Here is a 16,653-nt window from a genome sequence, read left to right as displayed (position 1 = left end):
CCGCGGGGTGCCGGAGGCCATGGCTGCAAGTAGGGTCCAAGTTCCTCTCCCCGTTTTAAAGGCCTGGAGCAGACCTCGGGTACCGAAATCGGGGAAGCAAAAATCATTGAAGTTCAAGTCTGATAGCATTTGTCATTCAACCATCCTGCGTTTCTCAGGCTGAGAGTGGAAATTTTATGCCTTGGAAGCAAGACCTTTTAGTCCCGGGCCTCAAACAGAAAAGCCCAATCATTCCAAAACAAATTAACTCCCAATTAACCAGCTTATCTCAAAAGGGGGAGAAAGAGGAAAGGAAACACTGCATTGATTCCGCCCATGGGTTTAACACGACTGTGAACAATGGAGCGGGTATTTATACGCAGACAGGCTTTTAACACCCACGAGCAGCAAGGAGCCCGGCCCCAGGGCGGCCACTGACTGCCTCGGGAAGGAAAACACCAACTTCTCAGATAAATACACCACTCTTCGCGCTGCAAAGCGACTTTTTTTTTTAACATTTACTTAAATTGGACCATGTTGACTCCAGGACCTTCTTATTTGGTCTCTTACAGAAAAGAGAAACACAAATTTTAGCTCTCAAAGTTGCTTTTCCTGCCCTGCCTGAGAGCAAACTCTGTCCTCATTCTTAGCCCCCTCCCGGGTCTGCTGTGTCCTGCGCTGCGTCCTGGGCCTGGGGACGCACACGGCGCCTCAGTCACCCACGGCCTCCCTCCCGGACCATCCTGCTTCCTGCCCACGGAGAAGACCAGCGACAGCGACATCTGAATCTGCTGGAATCCAAATCCGTCACGAGGCTGGACAGCTAAGGATGTGTGTTCTGAGGTCCCCCAGCGGCGCAGGACGTGTGGGCTCATCCGAGGAAACCGGTGCCCAACACGGGCAAAGCCAGAAAGGGGACGGGACCGCCACTGCGAGGACACAGGGGTTGGAGAGGCCCGGGGAGGGTGGCGGGGGTGGGGACGAAGGCCCAGGGCCAGGCCAGATGATCAGACCAAGAGTCACGGAACCTGAGCCACGAGCACAAGACAGCCACAGAGCCCGGGTCCCCAACGCCAGAGGACGCCTCCAGCGCAAGAGACAGAAACGCAGACCCCAACTGAAAAGGGAACGGAGAGTAAACGGAGGGGAAAACCCCCCAGAAAAGGAGAAAGCGACTCAGAGATGAGAGGAGATAATGCCTTCACAAAATAAGAACACGGCCCGTGAAAATGAGCATTCAGCAAAAAAGACAAATTCTTGCACATTAATTAGATGATGGTGGAAGATTGAGGAGGCAGCTCTGAGGACACGGGCTGGAGAGAGGACACGGATTCAAAGAGAGAAAATGGGGCAGGAATGGGGACGGGCGTGGGGGAGGACCGGCCCCGCAGGCGCCGAGGCGGGAGAGGGAGGGGCAGGAGGCAGGGGAGGGACCACCCGTCCGGGCCTCGGGGTCTCCAGGGCCCCCCCCCCCACGATGTGGAGCCACCGCCTTCACCCCAGCAAAGCTCCACTGCGTTTTGAACCGTTGAAAGGACAGTTTTCAGGGGCAGGTCACAGAGGCGACCAGGAGCCATGGTAGACTTGAACTTCTCAGCTGCATCCTGGAGGCTGGGAGAGGGTGGGGCATGCATGCTGAGATAGTTCCCACACACTGAATTCCAAGGCCAGCCCTGCCGCCACCCAGGGACAAATGGGACTCTCCTTACTCAGAAAATGCACAGCCCCCCCACCCCCACCGCTGACTTCCCGGAGGCCAAACAGCAAAGGAGAGCACACAGCTGACAGGCATGGAGCAGGACAGTCGCACGGGCAGTTGTGCAAGTCCCAGGAGGGGACCACAGAGAGACAGGGAAACCTAGGGGGCTTCGGGAGACCATGGAGGTTAATGGTCGCTCCAGAAAGTCATCAGAAAGAAGCCGGCTTGCTTAACAAAACCACAAATAAAAGCACCAGCTATGCCTCAGGTCATTAAAATGAGGCCTGCGTTCAAGTTCAGCCCCCGAAGATCCTTAGCACCAAGGGCAGGCGTTGAAGGACCGCCCTCTGCGGAAGGGAAAAAGCACTTTGACGAAGGAGGAAGCGGGGGTCCTTCCCCAGCCCCACTCCGGGTGGATTAGAAACAGAGCCCACCCGACCCTCGGGGCAGAGGCCCCCTGCCTGCCCGCTGGCGTCTCTCACGAGCGTCCTGTCTTCATAAATCTATTTCTTGCTTATCACTTGATTTCCTTCTGTGCTGGGACACAAAGAAGCTGACCCTCCGTAAGTCCGGACACCGGTGAGGGATTCTACGTTAACAACCGTGGGTTCAACTCCCGAACGGGGTTTAGGCTGGGTTTGAGTCCTTAGTGCTGTCAGTTTCAAAACCACAAGCCGGAAGATGTGGGACCAGGATCGGGGCCATCAAAGGGGAAGAGACAACGCCGTCCAGACGGATGTATCCAGAGAGAAAACTGGGCTGGACCAGCCACCGTCCCCCCCGCCCCATGAAACACAGGAGGGTGGGTTCTCCCAGCTTTGCGGAAAAGCTCAGGGGAGGAACTGGTGGTGGAGACACAAGAGACTGGAGAACGTACCCCGGGGGCTGCCCTGGGGGTGAGGAGAGAGTAGGACGGAGACACAGCGGGGAGCTGATGTACCTGTGAGCCTCATTCAGAACTTTTAGTCCATACGTTAACTAATGGATTAACGTTGGGTCAGGTTGAATGGAAAGTGGGGCTTCCCTCTATGGGGGACGGGGCGCTGGGCGCGCTCGATGCGTCTCTGCCACCTGGAGGGAAGGATGACGAGATGAGGGGCACAGCACAACGGCAGGTCCTTTGGAAGCGGGAGCCAAGTGCCAAACCCGCAAAACCAAAGCAAGGCCAAGACAGGCGAAAAGTGAACGTGGCCAACCTTCGCTTCCGGGGCGGGGGTGGGAATCCAGGCGGGGGTGGCTTTTGCGATAAACGCTGAGGACTGACGGGCGTTTCGAATGACATTCGTCACATGATGAGGCGACAAAAGGAAACGCTGGATCTCGAAGGGCGGGGACGTGCCGACTGAGCCGTTGGGCAGGAGCTTCGGGTTCCTCGGTCCCCTGGCTTCTGTTGGAAGACGGTCCAAGCGCCGGGTCCTCCCCAGACCCCCCAAGCTCGGGCGGCTCATCGTTGGAGGCCAGCGACCTCCACGCCGACTTCAGTGGGAAGGAGGCCGGGGGCCCTGCCAGACCAGGGGCTGGTCTCCGGGGAGGCCTTTCGCAGGTGCAAACAGCCCGATCAGAGATGCCGTCCAGGTGGGAAGACGGAGGCCGGCGAGGGCCTGCAGGTGGAAAGGAGGCCAAAGTATTGATGGGACATCTGAGGCCACCTGACGGGAACAGAGGGACCCAGATTGCAGATAATTTGCTTAACTGACTCCCTGACGAGGCCGCAACCTCACTCAACGCCTGTGGCATCCTCCCCAAATTTGGGACTAGAAAGCAATTGTGTAAATTGCTGTAAAAACAGACTTTCAGAAATGTTTCCTGGTGCCTGCCCTGAAGAGGGAGAAACGCTGACTCAGGGGTCCCCAAGGCCCTCAGCTAGTCACGTGCAGAGGGTGGAAACGGTCCTGCCCAACCGTCAGCCAGTGGCCACTGGGCACCCCGGCCTCTGCTGGTGCTCTTCTGAGCCCTGAGCTCCTATGCGGCCCAGGCCAGGCAGCCACCCTACCCCAGTGGCCTCAGCTGTGCCACCAGCTCTCTGAGTGGGTCGCCCAGACTCCCCGGCTGTGTAATCAGAGGGCCCAGCCCCGGCAGAACCCTCCCCGGCAGATCCCTCCCCAGCAGCGGGGCTCCTCCTGGGCTGTGGAAGCAGGCAACCTGATGTCACATCACCTCCCAAGGGCCCCCGAACCCCCAGGCTGAGTCAGGAGTCCCCGCGGAGCCCCAGACCGTGAGGCCTCCCTGGAGAGTGAGTTTAAGGTCTGGGGGAAGGAGGAAGATGCCTGGGTCTCGGGGACTGTGGCCAGCACCTGGCTGGACCCTCCCCTCTGCCGGCTGCATCGCCACATCCTCAAGAGGCGCCACGCGGAAAGGGTGGGGCCCTGCCACTGCCCACGGTCGGGGGGGCTGCTGACCCCAGTCCAAGAAGGGGCCCAGAGTGGAGAGCGGGGCTGCCTCGTCCAGGCCAGCGCCCCCGGGCAGTGTCTCCTGAGCGGCAGAGGCTGGCCCTGAGCACAGGGCCCTTCTGAGCGTCACCTTTCACAGAGGACAGGACGCTGACTGACTCCACATGCAGAGGGGACTCCCAGGCACATGCTCCAGGTCACAGAAAACCGGGCTGGCGGGTCTGCTCTGGGCACTCGGGCCACCCCCTTGGGGCTGTTGCATGTGGCGCAGAAGAGGGAGAAGGCATGGTGCCCGTGTGCCAGGCCCTCCCCAGGCCTCCGATGTTAACAGGTGCCAGGGGTGGGGGTGCTGGTGAGCAGCGGGCACACCTGAGGCTCCGTGAGAGCTCAGGCCACTTGGGAACACTGCGGCAGGGCGGGCAGGGCTCAGAAGGCAGGGTGAGCTTCTGTGACAGTCTAGTTCTTGCAGTCACGCCAGTGAGAACCTGCATGGTTTACTGAAATGCAGATTCCCAGGCCCAGCTCCAGCAACTCCGATCCGGGGGCCTGGAGTGGTCTCAGGGATCTGGGGTAATGACATCCATTTGCAGCGTCACCGTGGATCAGGGGACGCTCTAAGCTGCCGTGTGTGCCCCTCCTCCCCCGTAGCCCCTCCCCCTCCTTAGAGGTCAAAGGTCAAGTGCCTTCAAGACAGAGTTTCGACGCGGCCTTGGGTGGGCCCGCGGGGCTCCCTTGTTGAGAACAGTGACCCCTCAGCCTGGTCCCTGGGTCAGGCTCCCTGCACACAGTAGGCACTCAGCAGAAGTATGGTTGAAGCAGCAGTGGGAACGCCCCACCACTGCCCTCCCTGCAAAGCCCCAAGGCCCAGGCTGGGGGCCCAGCAGGTGCTCCTCTGAGGTTGGGGACACACCCATGGCCGCTCCCTCCCATGTCCCCATGACGACAGCTTGGGGGAGCTGGGCCAGCAGAGGCCAGGCTTGGCTGGGAACTGAGCTTGGAGGCCCCGTCCATGCGCGCCACCGCGTGCCACCCCGGGGTCCGCAGACCCCGTGCCTGGAATGGGAGCCAGGAGGGTCCCTGGAGGCCCTGCCGGGAGAGAGGAAGCGACAGTAAACATGCCTGAGCAGCCCATGGAGGGCGGACTCCACGGAGATGCTGGAAAATTCCGCTCCCTGAGTTCTGAGTCTAAGGCCGCTCCCACCAGTTCAGGCTGATCCCAAAGCCAGGCGCAGACGCCTCAGTGGCCGCGACCTCACTCTCCCCCTGCGTGCGGGGAACCCCAGGCAGGCAGCGGGGCCCAGTGGCTCCCTGTGTGGCCCTCACTCTGCGCCGGCCTGTGTTCACATGGGGACCTGTCACAGGGCCCCACGAGCCGGTCGCCAGCCCCCGCTCCCCCCAGCCCCGTCGTGGGGGCCCAGGCTGCAGCCCCAGTCGCGGGCGCTGGCTCCCTCCGGCCCTCCCGACAGTCCCGGCCCCCACCGACCTGGAACGACATTTCCTCCTGGAGGTGGGGTGACGAGGGTGGAGCTGGGCGCCCGGCCTTCATCCAGGCCTCCAGCCCTCGGGAGGTGGAAGAGGCGCCTGCAGGCCAGCGGCTGAGAATTTGGGCGAGGCCGGGGGAGAGGAGGCAGCCCTGCAAAGACGCCCTAACCCACCATTTGGGGTCCACACCGCCTGAAGCACCCTGGAGCCCCTCGGTCAGCTCACTGGGGCCAGCCCTCCTCCCGTATGCTGGTGGCCTCACTCAGGGCAGGGCGGGGCCAGGGCAGGGCTTGGGCATGGTGCCCTGGGGCCCGGCCGGAAGGCGGGGGCAGCCCTCCCCAGGCCCCCACGGGGCTGTGCAGTGCAGCAGGGGAGGTGAGGCCTGGGTGCAGGACCTCAGATCTGTCACCAGGGGCCTGTGATCCATGTGCTTCGGAGCCTGTAATTTCCTGAGTTAAACCCTTTCGTTTTGGTGCCGCCGGTCAGTTAAATCTGAGGCCAGGCTGCCTGCAGGGCCCAGGGCGTGGCCTCTGGGCTGTCAGTCATTCACTCGTTCACTCAGCCACACCCCTTGCCCTGCCCCCACCACAGGGGCTGAGGGGAGGACCCCAGGGGGTGCAGAGGGTCGGCCTGGGGGCTCAGGTGCCACGCACATTGCCTGGTGCCTCCCCCGCCCCCACCTCGGCTGCCCAGCCGCACTGCAAGGGACCGATGGGCACACATTTTGCAGGAAAGGAAGCTTCCCTGGGCTTTGAATTGTTAAAGTCACAAGAAGCAATCATCTCAATAACGTCAGTAACTTGAGCCCTGTTTGCAAGGCTTCCCGAGGCGCAAGGGAATGAATGAGGCTAGGTTCTTCCGAGTTTTGCCTGTGCTACCAGGGCTGCTGGGCTTGGCGGCCTGGACCCAGCCCCCAGAGGGCCACCCAGCCAGGACTGCCTTCCAGCAAGGCAGGCCCCGGGGGCAGCCGGGTTGAGTGGCGGTGAGCGGTGAGCCCTGGCGTTAGCCTCTCTGCCTGGGCTGCTCCCAACAAGACAGCGACCGTCTCGCAGGCCGGAGGCTCCAAGTTCAGAATCAAGGTGTCGGCAGGGCTGGCTCCTTGGGCTCTAGGGGAGGGTCCTTCCTTGTCTCTTCCAGCTTCTGGGGGCTGCCGGCATCCCTGCTGCTTCCTGGCTCGTGGCCGCATGGCTCTGATCTCTCCTAAGTGGCCCCGTGGCCGCCTCGCTCTGTGTCCCCTCCACGTCTCAGAAGGACACCGGTCATTGGACGTAGGGCCCACTCTGCTCAGACTCTGTCTTCTAGGAGGCCAACGGAGAAGGGAGGATGGGGAGGGGTCCCAGTCGGGGCAACAGGAGGGACCCTGGCAGCCCAGGACTTGTGGGCGTCCAGGGGGCCCGAGCAGTGGGGGCGGCCGACTCGGGGCCTCGTGGGAGCCGGGAACTGGCTCGGCCTCGGGGTTGGCCATCCTACGTCTAACCCCAGCCGTGCCATTTACAAGTTCACGGTGGCAGCTGCTTCCTCTCCTGAGCGGCAGCCTCTGGGAGCAGGAGGACAGGACCCCACCTCTCAGGGCTGCTGGTGGTCAGAGGGGTGAGTCAGCTCCCGGGGAGCCCAGCTTCCTGGCTCTGGCTTCTCCAAATGGTCCAGGACCCAGGTTCCGCAGCTGAGAGGCCCTCACCCCCAGAGAGGGGGACCCCAAGGGAGGAGGAGACAGGTGCAGGTGCAGGTCCGCGGCAGCCCCGCCTCCCAGACTGCGTCCAGCTCCATCTGCGTCCCGTGTGCAGCTCCAAACACTCGGACCATCTGCTTCTGATTTTCCAGCGGCCCTGTGCCGGCCCAGGCTGCCCTGAGCCTTTTCTCTGTCCTTTCAAGTTTGTTCTCGGCTTGTTTTTGTTCAGTCAGGAAATTTTTTTTGTAAACCAAGGCCAGTGAACCGTGGCATGGAGTTCAGGCGTGGAGTTCAGGTTTGGGTCAAAATAACCAACTATGGATTCAGGGTGGGCTCGCAGCTCAAAGAGTAGTTCCCGATCACGCAGGTGTGCACACGCGCACACACACACACACACACAGGCCGTTTGAGTGGAGGAGCCCAGACCCCCTTCCTTCCCACAGGAACAGGGGTGGAGGGGGAAGAGGCTGATCAGAGGCCCCCCCAGGGGGGAGGCAGAAAATGTGACTGATTCTGACTCCATCGAGGCTGGGTCAGAACCCATGGGTTGCTGGGACCCTGGGTGAACCCAGCCACTCTCTGCAGCTCAATCTCCCCAACTGCGAAATGAGACCGTCCCTGCCCACAGGCTGTTGGGAGAGGCAGCTGAGAAGATACAAGAAAATGCTTCTCCAGGTGCTGAGTGTGATGCTGCTGAGGTCAAGACCTGTGGCCCCGGTGATGACAATGCAGCCACCCCACGCTGAGGCCGCAGAGACCAGGAGCGAGGCTGTGGGCTAGGGACTGGCCCAGCCCAGCGGATGAGTGGGAGCCCAGCACCGTCAGGACCTGCTGTGTGATCCTGCCGGAGCACCTGCCCTCTCTGAGCTTCAGCATCTCTTCACCGTCAGAGCAGCGGCTGCCGTCTCCCCAGAGAGGACACACAGCCCTTCCTCTCTGTGCAGCGAGGTGAAGAGACTCGTGGGGGCGACAAGAGAGTGAAGCCCCAAACCGGGGCAGAGGCTCTCAACCCACCCTGGGAAGTGTGTGGTTCGTGCTCTGTGCCCACAAACAGGGGCCCAGATGTGGGGTCGACAAGACTGCGTGTGTCTGCGAGGGGGTTTCTGGCTGAGATGAGCACGGGGACCAGCAGACTGGGTAAAGCGGCCGGCCCTCCCCAGCGCGGAGGGCCCATCTGATCTCTTGAGTCTCATGGAGGTGAGGTGTGCACAAAAGACCCTCCCGCAACCCAGCAGGGTAATGGCACCAGTGGGAATGATAGCCTGGCCGAGCCGACGCGTGAGACAGACCACCGCGGTCGGGCAGAGACCACAGCAGGCTTGGGGTCAGGGGCCCACGTTCCAGGACCAGCTGCCGGGGCTGCTGCAGCCTGGAGCCTGGCGCTCTGGGCCTGGCCTCAGTTTCCTCCTCTGTCCCTAGGGGTTGCTTTCTGCCCTGTGTGGGGACAGTTGGGGAAAAAAGACTTCATCTCCCCTGCGGGAGGGCCTTCTGCGTTTCTGTGCAGGCGTCTGCTGGGCAGCCCAGATGGTCAAGCTGGGATGGAGCACTGGGAGTGAGGGAGGGGCAGCAGGCTGAGTGCACCCCCACGCAGCCTCCTCTGTTCCGGTGTGGGCCGCTCTCATCCCTCCCCCCTCTCCCCTCCGCCCAGGTTTGGGGTGAGGGTGGGGAGGGATGCCCAAAGCCCAGGGCTTGATGGCTTCCAGGCGGAACTGTGAGCACTCCAGCCCAAAGCGCGCCAGGGACTGGGAAGGGTGTGCCAGCAAGTCAGGCATGGCTGGGGCCTCAGACACTGGCCAGAGGTCTGCCCTTGGCATCGGCGCTCTCCTGGTGATGCCAGAACCCCATGAGGAGTGGGTACGTTCTGGGGCATCCCTGAAAGCAGCAGCCTCGCTGCTCAGAGCAAGCCAGGGGTCAGCCAGGCAGTACGTCCCTTCACACACCGCGGGCAGTGGGTGACCAAGCCAAGCCCCCACCTGCTCCAGCTGGGCAAGGCCGGGGAAGGAACGGTCCGACGTCAGGGCACTTGGGTGAGCAGGACCGCCGCCCGTCCACTCCCCCCGTCCCTGCTCATCCACTCACCCCTCTACCGTTAATCCAGCCACCCCCTCGTCCGCTCACCTTCATCGGCCCATCATCCGCCCACCCAGCCATCTACCGCCGCCCCCCCACTGCCCGGCCGGCCACCAGCCGGCCAGCATCAGCGCCCCCACTGCCCAGCCGCCGCCTCTCCAGTATCCGTCCCACCGTCCACCCACCTATCCGTCCATTTGTTGAACAGATCTCGAGTCTCTGCCATGGCCCAGGGCCTGGCCAGGTCTTGGGAAGATGGGAACAAGCTGGCCTGACAGGTCCCCGCCCCAGGGAGCCGACCTGGGGAGGTGGAGGAGGAGCCAACCGTGATCCGACAAATGAATTTATTACGAAAGCGCGCGAGGGACAGATGGCGAGGACAGCCGTTGCCCTGCTCCTGGCTGCGGTCTCTGTTCCGGCCTCTTCCTCTCCATCCCCAACGGTGTGCAGGCCCGACGGGCTCAGGCCTGTGCCTGATCCAGGGGAGGGCCTGGCTCTCCGCAGGGCCCAGAGCTCGCTGGGGGACACGGCCTCCCGCAGGCCGATTGCACTCCCCCGGGCCCCGCACGGCAGCACTTGCGGGAAGATGGCCGTTTCCACGGCCAAGCGTTTCGCCAACATTCGTCTTAATTCTTCTCGCAAAGTGTCAGCTCGCCCTGAAGCAGGCTCCAACACGTGACGGGACTGTTGGGGCAGCAGGGGGGCTGGAGAAGGGGCCACAGCTGAGGCCAGACCCCGACGGGAGCCCCAGATGCAGAGCAATGCCGCGCAGCGCTGGGAAGGTCGGGAAGCTTCGCCCCAGCGCCCCCTGCACTGGGGCACCCAGCCACAGATGCCGAGCAGACGCTGGGCGGGCCGGCCAGACCCCACGTGCGACCCCAGACACAGCCCTCTGCAAGCCTCAGGTCCCCCAGTGTCCACCTGGGCGTGGGGCTGCCGTCGTGGTCCTCATTCACCCCAATATCCCAGCTGCCAACTCCAGCCTCAAGTCCCACCAGTGGGGAGGACCGGAGCCTTCCCCGTGCCTCCTGCTCGCATTTTGCCAGTGGGAGCTCAGCTGGAAGGGGACCCGGTGCCCCGTGACCTCCCCCACCACCTCAGTGTGGCAGGAAACGGAGCCTCCCAGTGGGGGCCACTGGGTGCTGAATAAGGAATAAGCAGATCCTGGGCAGAGGAGAGGCTGGTGGCCATGGAAACCCCAGCCTCTGCGAGCTCCCCAAGGACCACGCAGGCCCTGAGGCGGGGGAAGGGGCCCCACCGGGCATCGGGGGCAGCTGGGCTCCTCAGAGGAGGGACAGGATTCCCACAGGCCCCCTGGGAGCCAGAAGGTCCCAGAATCTGGGTGGGAGGCCTCCTCGGCCTGTGCTTCCTGGTGTTATGGGGCTGGTCCCTGAGTGGGCTCTGTCCCCTGGGCACCCGCTCTGGACTAGGCGTGGGCCCGAAGCCCCTGGGTGCCTCTCAAGCTGGGCACACAGCAGGTCCATGCTCACAGGCAGTGATGGAGGGGACACTCAGCTCTCCCTCAGGGGCCCACCTGCACAGGGCACCAGCCTTGGCGCCTGCAAGACATGCTCCGTTTCTGAGCTAAGGCCGCGCACAGCCCCAGCGGCTGGGACGGTGGGTGGGTGTGGCCGGGGACAGGGGTCACCCTCTCTGACCCACGCAGGCTTCTCCGCGGCAGCCTTTCCCCTGGGAGCAGCTGGGGGCCACTCACAAAAATGTCTCCACCAAAGTAACGTCACCTCTCCGCTCTGCAAGGGTGGGGGGGGGCACCACAGAGCCCCGTACAGGGTGTACGAGGGTCCCCAGCTGCCGTCACATACGACAAGGTGTTGGCTTATAACGACAAATTATTTTCTCACATTTCTGGGAACGAAAGCCCCAAATCCAGGCGTCACGCCCCTTCTAGAAGCTCTAGGGGCGGACCCTCCGGCTCCGGGGTGTCCAGGTTTCTGGGGCGTGTGGCCCCGTGGCCCCAGCCTCTGCTCCGCCATCACGTGGCCTCCTCCACCTTCCCGCCGTGTGTCTCCGATGGGACATCTGTCCTTGGATTTAGGGGCACCAGGTGAGGGGCACGATCTCGTCTTGGGATCTGTAACCAGGACCCTCTATTCAAATGAGGCCACATTTAAGGCGCCGGGGCTCAGGACGTGGCCCCACCCTGGGGGTCCCCATCCAACCCACTGCAGCAGGTGAGTGATCACGGACAGGAAAGACCTTGGACGCAGGAGAGCACACGGGCCCTGCAGGATGACAGCTAGTCATGTCTCTGGGTGAAAGGCCAGGAGCGGGGGGGACAGGGGGTGACATCCCTGCCACCGGGCAGATCCCTGGGGGTGGGGCCACCGAGCCTGGATGAGGAGGGGGGCTGGGAGAGCAGGGACCCCCCCCCGCCCCCGCCAGGTCCCTGCTCTCGCCAGCCTGGCTGGCAGAGGACAGACTCACAGAGATGCTGCAGGGGGCTCCGCCTCCCGGCTCAGGGCCCCGGGGCTCCTGTCCCTCCCTTGGGGCCTCGCTTCCACACCTCGGCTCCTCGCCTATAAAACGGGGTCATCGGGGTCCCATCTGTTCGACTCTCCGAGGAGTGAGTGAGCTAATACACATGGAAACGTCTAGAACAGCGTCCGGCACGGGGCAGGCCCCACGGGGGTTGGCCGTGGAACCCTGTGTACACCTATGCAGACCCTGGGGGCCTGGCAGCACCTGTGGGAGACACACCTGGCGCAGGGCAGCCTCACGTCTCCGGGTGGGGCTGTCAGGGCCCCACACACAGTCCCATGGGGGAGGCAAGGGGTGAGGCCCCCAGTGTCCTGGCCCCTGCTGCGTGCCATCGGGGGCCTGAAGGGGTCCGGCCATAGGCCCCCCAGGACGCAACGGACCCACTGGCAGGAAGGCAGCGCCACGGTGCGGGTGACGCCCTGATGCTGAGGCCAGAGGACAGGGGAGCAGGAGGGCCCACGGCCCCCAGACCCTCCACGGTCCCCAGGGGAGCCGGCAGGCGCTCAGGGCCTCCGTTCTCCCCTTGCACCAGGGCCACCGCTGTGCAGGGCTTCCTGGGCGCGGAGGTTTGCTCCGTAAATAAGGAAGAAAATCATCCCCACGCTGCCTTGTTTCCTCCGGGAAACGGGTCCCTGGGCCGGCGGCTCGCTGCCTTTGCCTCTTCTGCTGCCAGACTCATTTCCAAAACTCATCCGCAGGGTTATCCGAATTGTTTAAGTCCACGCTGAAGACATTCACACGAAAACGTAAGAGTCCAAGGCCTTGCCCACCTGCCAGGGCTCTGGGAGGGCGGCCCTGTGCTGCCTTCGCCAGCCACGGTGGGGCAGGGGCTGCGGGAGGGGGAGCGAGGGGAGGGGGGAGGAGGAAAGGAGGGAGGCCCCCCTCCAGGGAGCCTTTCCCCCACCCACCGATGCCAGGGGGCACCAGACATACCCTGTCCCTCACCCAGTCTGCTACATCCTGTGGGATAGGTGCTGTTATCAACTCCATTTTCCAGTCCATGAAATGAGACTCAGAGAGGTAAAGCCACACCCCCAAGGTCACACAGTTGGGAAGCAGCAGACCCGAAGATTTAAAACAGGCCAGACTGACTTCTGAGCAATTCCCTGGGTCTCTTGGCCGGCTCATTCTCCTGCATTCACAGGAAGCAGGGGCTGCAGACAGCCCTCAAGAATCCTGGGAACTGGCACAAAGTTCCGTAATTAGGTTAGGAAATAATAGTTACGCAAGCCCTGGGCTGGGGGCTTGGTTAAATGAAATTCAGGTCAAGATGGCTGGGGCTGGAGTTCCCGATGTGGCTCAGCATGTTGAGCCAACAGCTAGTATCCATGAGGAATCGGGTCCAACCCCCGGCTTTGCTCAGTGGGTGAAGGATCCGGGGTTGCCGTGAGCTGCAGTCGAGGCTGCAGAGGCAGCTCGGATCCAGCGTGGCCGTGGCTGTGGCGTCGCACAGGACCCCTAGCCTGGAAACTTCCATATGCCCCAGGTGGCCCCCACAAAGAAAAGTAAAGGGGCTAGAGGTGCACCCGGGCCTCTTCCCCCAGAGGGGCCATTGCACCATCAGGGGGAGGCTCGGCCTCCTCCGGTCCTTGAAACAGGACTCCAGCTGCTCTTAGGGACGGCAGGTCTGCTCCTTCCCAACTGCCAGGGACTCACTGCGGTGCTGGGGGTGGGGTGCACAGGCTTCAGCCCCCACCCCTGCCCACCCCAGCAGGGCTCGGCTGCCCTTCCTGTCCTAGAACCCTCGTCAATACAAGCCCCCTCTCACCTCCTGCTCCCCCGAAGTGCCTCCAAAACTGGGGAGATGGTGGCAGGGGCTCCTCCTTTACAAGGCTCTGGGTCCCTCTTGGCACAAAGCAGCATTGTTGGGGCACAGCCGGGCCTCCTAGACGGCAGTGTGGTCAGCTGGTGGGGAGGAGGCAGGCCAGCCAGAGGGCTGCCACCAGCCAGCGAGGTTCCCTCCACCAGAGTCAAGGCCGTGGCTCCCACTTCTTCGCCCCTCCCTCCAGAGCACATAGAAAGCTCCGCTGGGGCCTGGGTTCGAGACCCTGGGCCAGAGGCTCCAGGGCAGCACCCGCAGCATCATGAACTGGGTCTCCGCAGGATGCGGGGAGCAGGGACAGCAAAGGATGGCGGCTGGGCCAATCCCAGGACCCCGGAGGAATGGTGGGGGTGGGGCTGTGCCCAGGAGGGGCTGGCAGGTGTCCCTCCCAAGAGGAGGCCTAGGAACTTCAGCGCCTTTGGTGTGGCTTGGTCCACTGTCCCCCTGACCGTGTAGACACCAGATGTCATAATTCCCATTTTAAAGGAGGGAAACCTGAGTCCCGGGAGGGGGACAGACTCGTCCTAGGGCCTGTCTGGTCCTGGCAGGGGGCCACCCCAGCTCGGCCTTCTCCCACTTTCTCCACGGCAACAACCGGGGAAGCGATGAGCTCTGGGCAGGAGCTAGCCACCCCCAGCCCCCAGCCCCCAGCCCCCTGCCCCCTGCCCCCTGCCCCCTGCCCCCAGCCCCCTGCCCCCTGGGATCGGGCTCTATTTGAAGATGAGGGAGAGGAGGGTGGGGGCACCCCGGATTCCCGAGGGCCTGCCGCCTCACCTGAAAGCCCCCCGCCCGCGGCACAGGGCAGGTGGATGGGCGCTCAGCCAGCCACGTGGGTGGTGGAAGGGGCTGGGAGGTGGAGCCCGAACTCAGAGCCAGGGCCCCCGGGGCAAAGGGCCCCGCTCAGCAGGCTCTGAGAAAATAACATTGATGTTAAGAACAGCGCCTCTGTGGTAAGTGCCCCCTCCCCTGGGCTCGCGACATCTCAGCTCGGGCTGCTCACAGCTCACAGTGCGCCAGAACTGCCCCCGTCAGGCCTGGACCCGCAACACCCGACGTTCTCACCTCTCAGCCGCAGGCTTGCCCTGCCCTGGCTCTCTGCCCTGAATCGCCCCAGTAACCTGCTGAGCCCACGGCCCTGAATCACCCCAGGAACCCGCCAACGGCCACGCCACGCCTCCCTCCTCCGCCTGGCCTCTTCCAACCACACCGTGGGAAGGTTCCAGAGCTTGGGTCCTGCAGCCTTTGGACCCCCGGCTGCGTGAAGAGTGAGGAGGACGGGGGGGCAGGTCCGGGTCTCAGCTGGGCCTCCGGGGAACATCCCAGAGGCAGGTGCTGGATCCAAGGCTCCAGGCCGCAGTCGGCGCTGGGGGCGGAGGGGCAGGTCCTTGGCGTGTCCAGGGAGATGGCGAAAGGAGGCCAGAGGTACCCCAGGGACAGGGTGGGCAGAGGAGGAGGAGCTGGGAAGGAGACAGAGGGGGGTCGGAGAGGCAGGGACGGGAGACCCCACAGCAGCACAGAGGCCAGGGGATGAGCCACGCTCAGGAGGCGAGAAAGATGCCCCCAGAAATAGAGGCAGGAAGGATGAGCGTGAGGTCCCCAGTCCCCATGAATGCTGGGGGTCGTGTCCCCACACAGGGACAGGGGTGCCACCCAGGCTGGAATGTGTCACACCCTTCGTGGCACGGACACCCTGGTTCTTGGACCATGTTCACCGCACCCCAGGCAGGCGGGAGCCTCCATGTGCCCGGGGCGGGCCTGAGCCCATTGTGGGTGGCAGGACCCAGAAAGCCAGCTCACTGCACCCGGAGACGAGACCCAGCGCCGCCCTCCTCGGAATGGGAACGCGCCTCCACCCGGACCCTGTGCCTGTGCCCACCGCCCCCCCAGCCGGCGCTGCCCCGGGATGGTTCCCACGTGCCCCGCTTTCTCCCCAAACAGGCTGGAATCCGCCTCCGGGGAGTTTCCATCCCTGGCTCAGGCCTCTTCCTGACACCGGGTGGTTCAATTTACGCCTCCTGCTGGGTCAGCAGATTTGCAAACCGCACAGGTTTCTTCCATTTCTTTGAGGGGAAAAAAAAAAGAAGAAGAAGAAAGAAAAAAATCATTTTCCAAAGCATTATCTTTCTTCCCATCCATCGTGGCCGCCGGGCCGGTGGCAGCCCAGGGCCCAAGGGACAGGAGATCGCGGTGACTCAGCCCCTGGATGGGGCCCAGGGGTCCCGCATGGGGAGCAGCCCCTGCCCGGGGTCACCTGCTGCCTCCTGCCAGGACCAGAGGCAGCATTGTCAGAAGCGGCCCGGAGGTGGGCTGGTAGAGCTGGGTGGGCCAGGACTCCAATCTCCATCCCCCACCCCCCACCCAGCAGGTCACCCTGGATGGCAGGGTCCCTGTGCTCAAAGAGCAGGGATGGCACTGATTCAGGGGCTGGAGTCGGGGTCCACCGGCCTCTCCAGACTAGCTCAGCTCCCCCCATCAAACCTCCTCCCTTGACCGGAAGGTCCAGGGCCCAGCAGGAGACACGGCCCCTGGACCGGCCGTCCTGACTCTCCGGGGGGCCGCCAGAGCTGGAGTGGAGCGGAGGGCCCCTCAGGTGTGCACCTGCCTTTTCCTCCTGTCGCGTGGCCCCCACCAGCCCCTGCGCTGCTCTGTCCATCTGGGCGAGGTACAAGGTCAGATCCATGGGCTTTGGAGTGAAGAAAAAGACGCAGGAAAAAGTCATGCCGGGCTCAGGGGCAGGACGTGGGGCTGCCCAGCCCAGCTCGGCGCACACGGGGGCCTTTGCCGAGGACCAGATGGGAGCCTCTGCCGGCAGGTGGGGGAGACCCAGAAGTGGCCACTGGGTGAAGCCATGGGGGTCCCTGGGGACATGGTCGGGGTGGCTCAGGGGCAGCAGAGAGAGGAGACCCTGCCTGGAGCAGGTGGGGGAGGAGGGGCTGAGGAACGGGGTCTAGAAGGGCCCTTGCGAGCACGGGGAGTGGACGGCATGGCGGCCACGGGGGCCAGGGGAGGAGGACATCAATCCAGGGGCGTTTTGGACAACCAC

General features: G+C 63.5%; 2 long non-coding RNA genes across 3 annotated transcripts; both read right to left on the bottom strand.

Moving 5' to 3' along the window:
* Positions 479 to 8,686, bottom strand: LOC110262045. Of its 2 annotated transcripts, none has more exons than XR_002346539.1 (2): positions 5,552 to 8,686; positions 479 to 3,327 (listed from the first exon to the last, which is right to left on the bottom strand). It is a non-coding gene; the product is annotated as an uncharacterized LOC110262045 (long non-coding RNA). The 2 variants fall into 2 exon arrangements; XR_002346538.1 differs by having other exon boundaries at positions 479 to 3,279.
* On the bottom strand, positions 9,628 to 14,751 carry LOC110262044. Its single transcript, XR_002346537.1, has 5 exons — positions 14,673 to 14,751; positions 14,385 to 14,520; positions 13,557 to 13,673; positions 11,735 to 12,971; positions 9,628 to 11,532 (listed from the first exon to the last, which is right to left on the bottom strand). It is a non-coding gene; the product is annotated as an uncharacterized LOC110262044 (long non-coding RNA).

The sequence above is a fragment of the Sus scrofa genome, chromosome 8, assembly GCF_000003025.6.
Source record: "Sus scrofa isolate TJ Tabasco breed Duroc chromosome 8, Sscrofa11.1, whole genome shotgun sequence".
NCBI classification, from domain to species: Eukaryota; Metazoa; Chordata; class Mammalia; order Artiodactyla; family Suidae; genus Sus; species Sus scrofa.
Note: the sequence above shows the minus strand (reverse complement) of the source record. Positions and strands in the feature narration are given on the sequence as shown.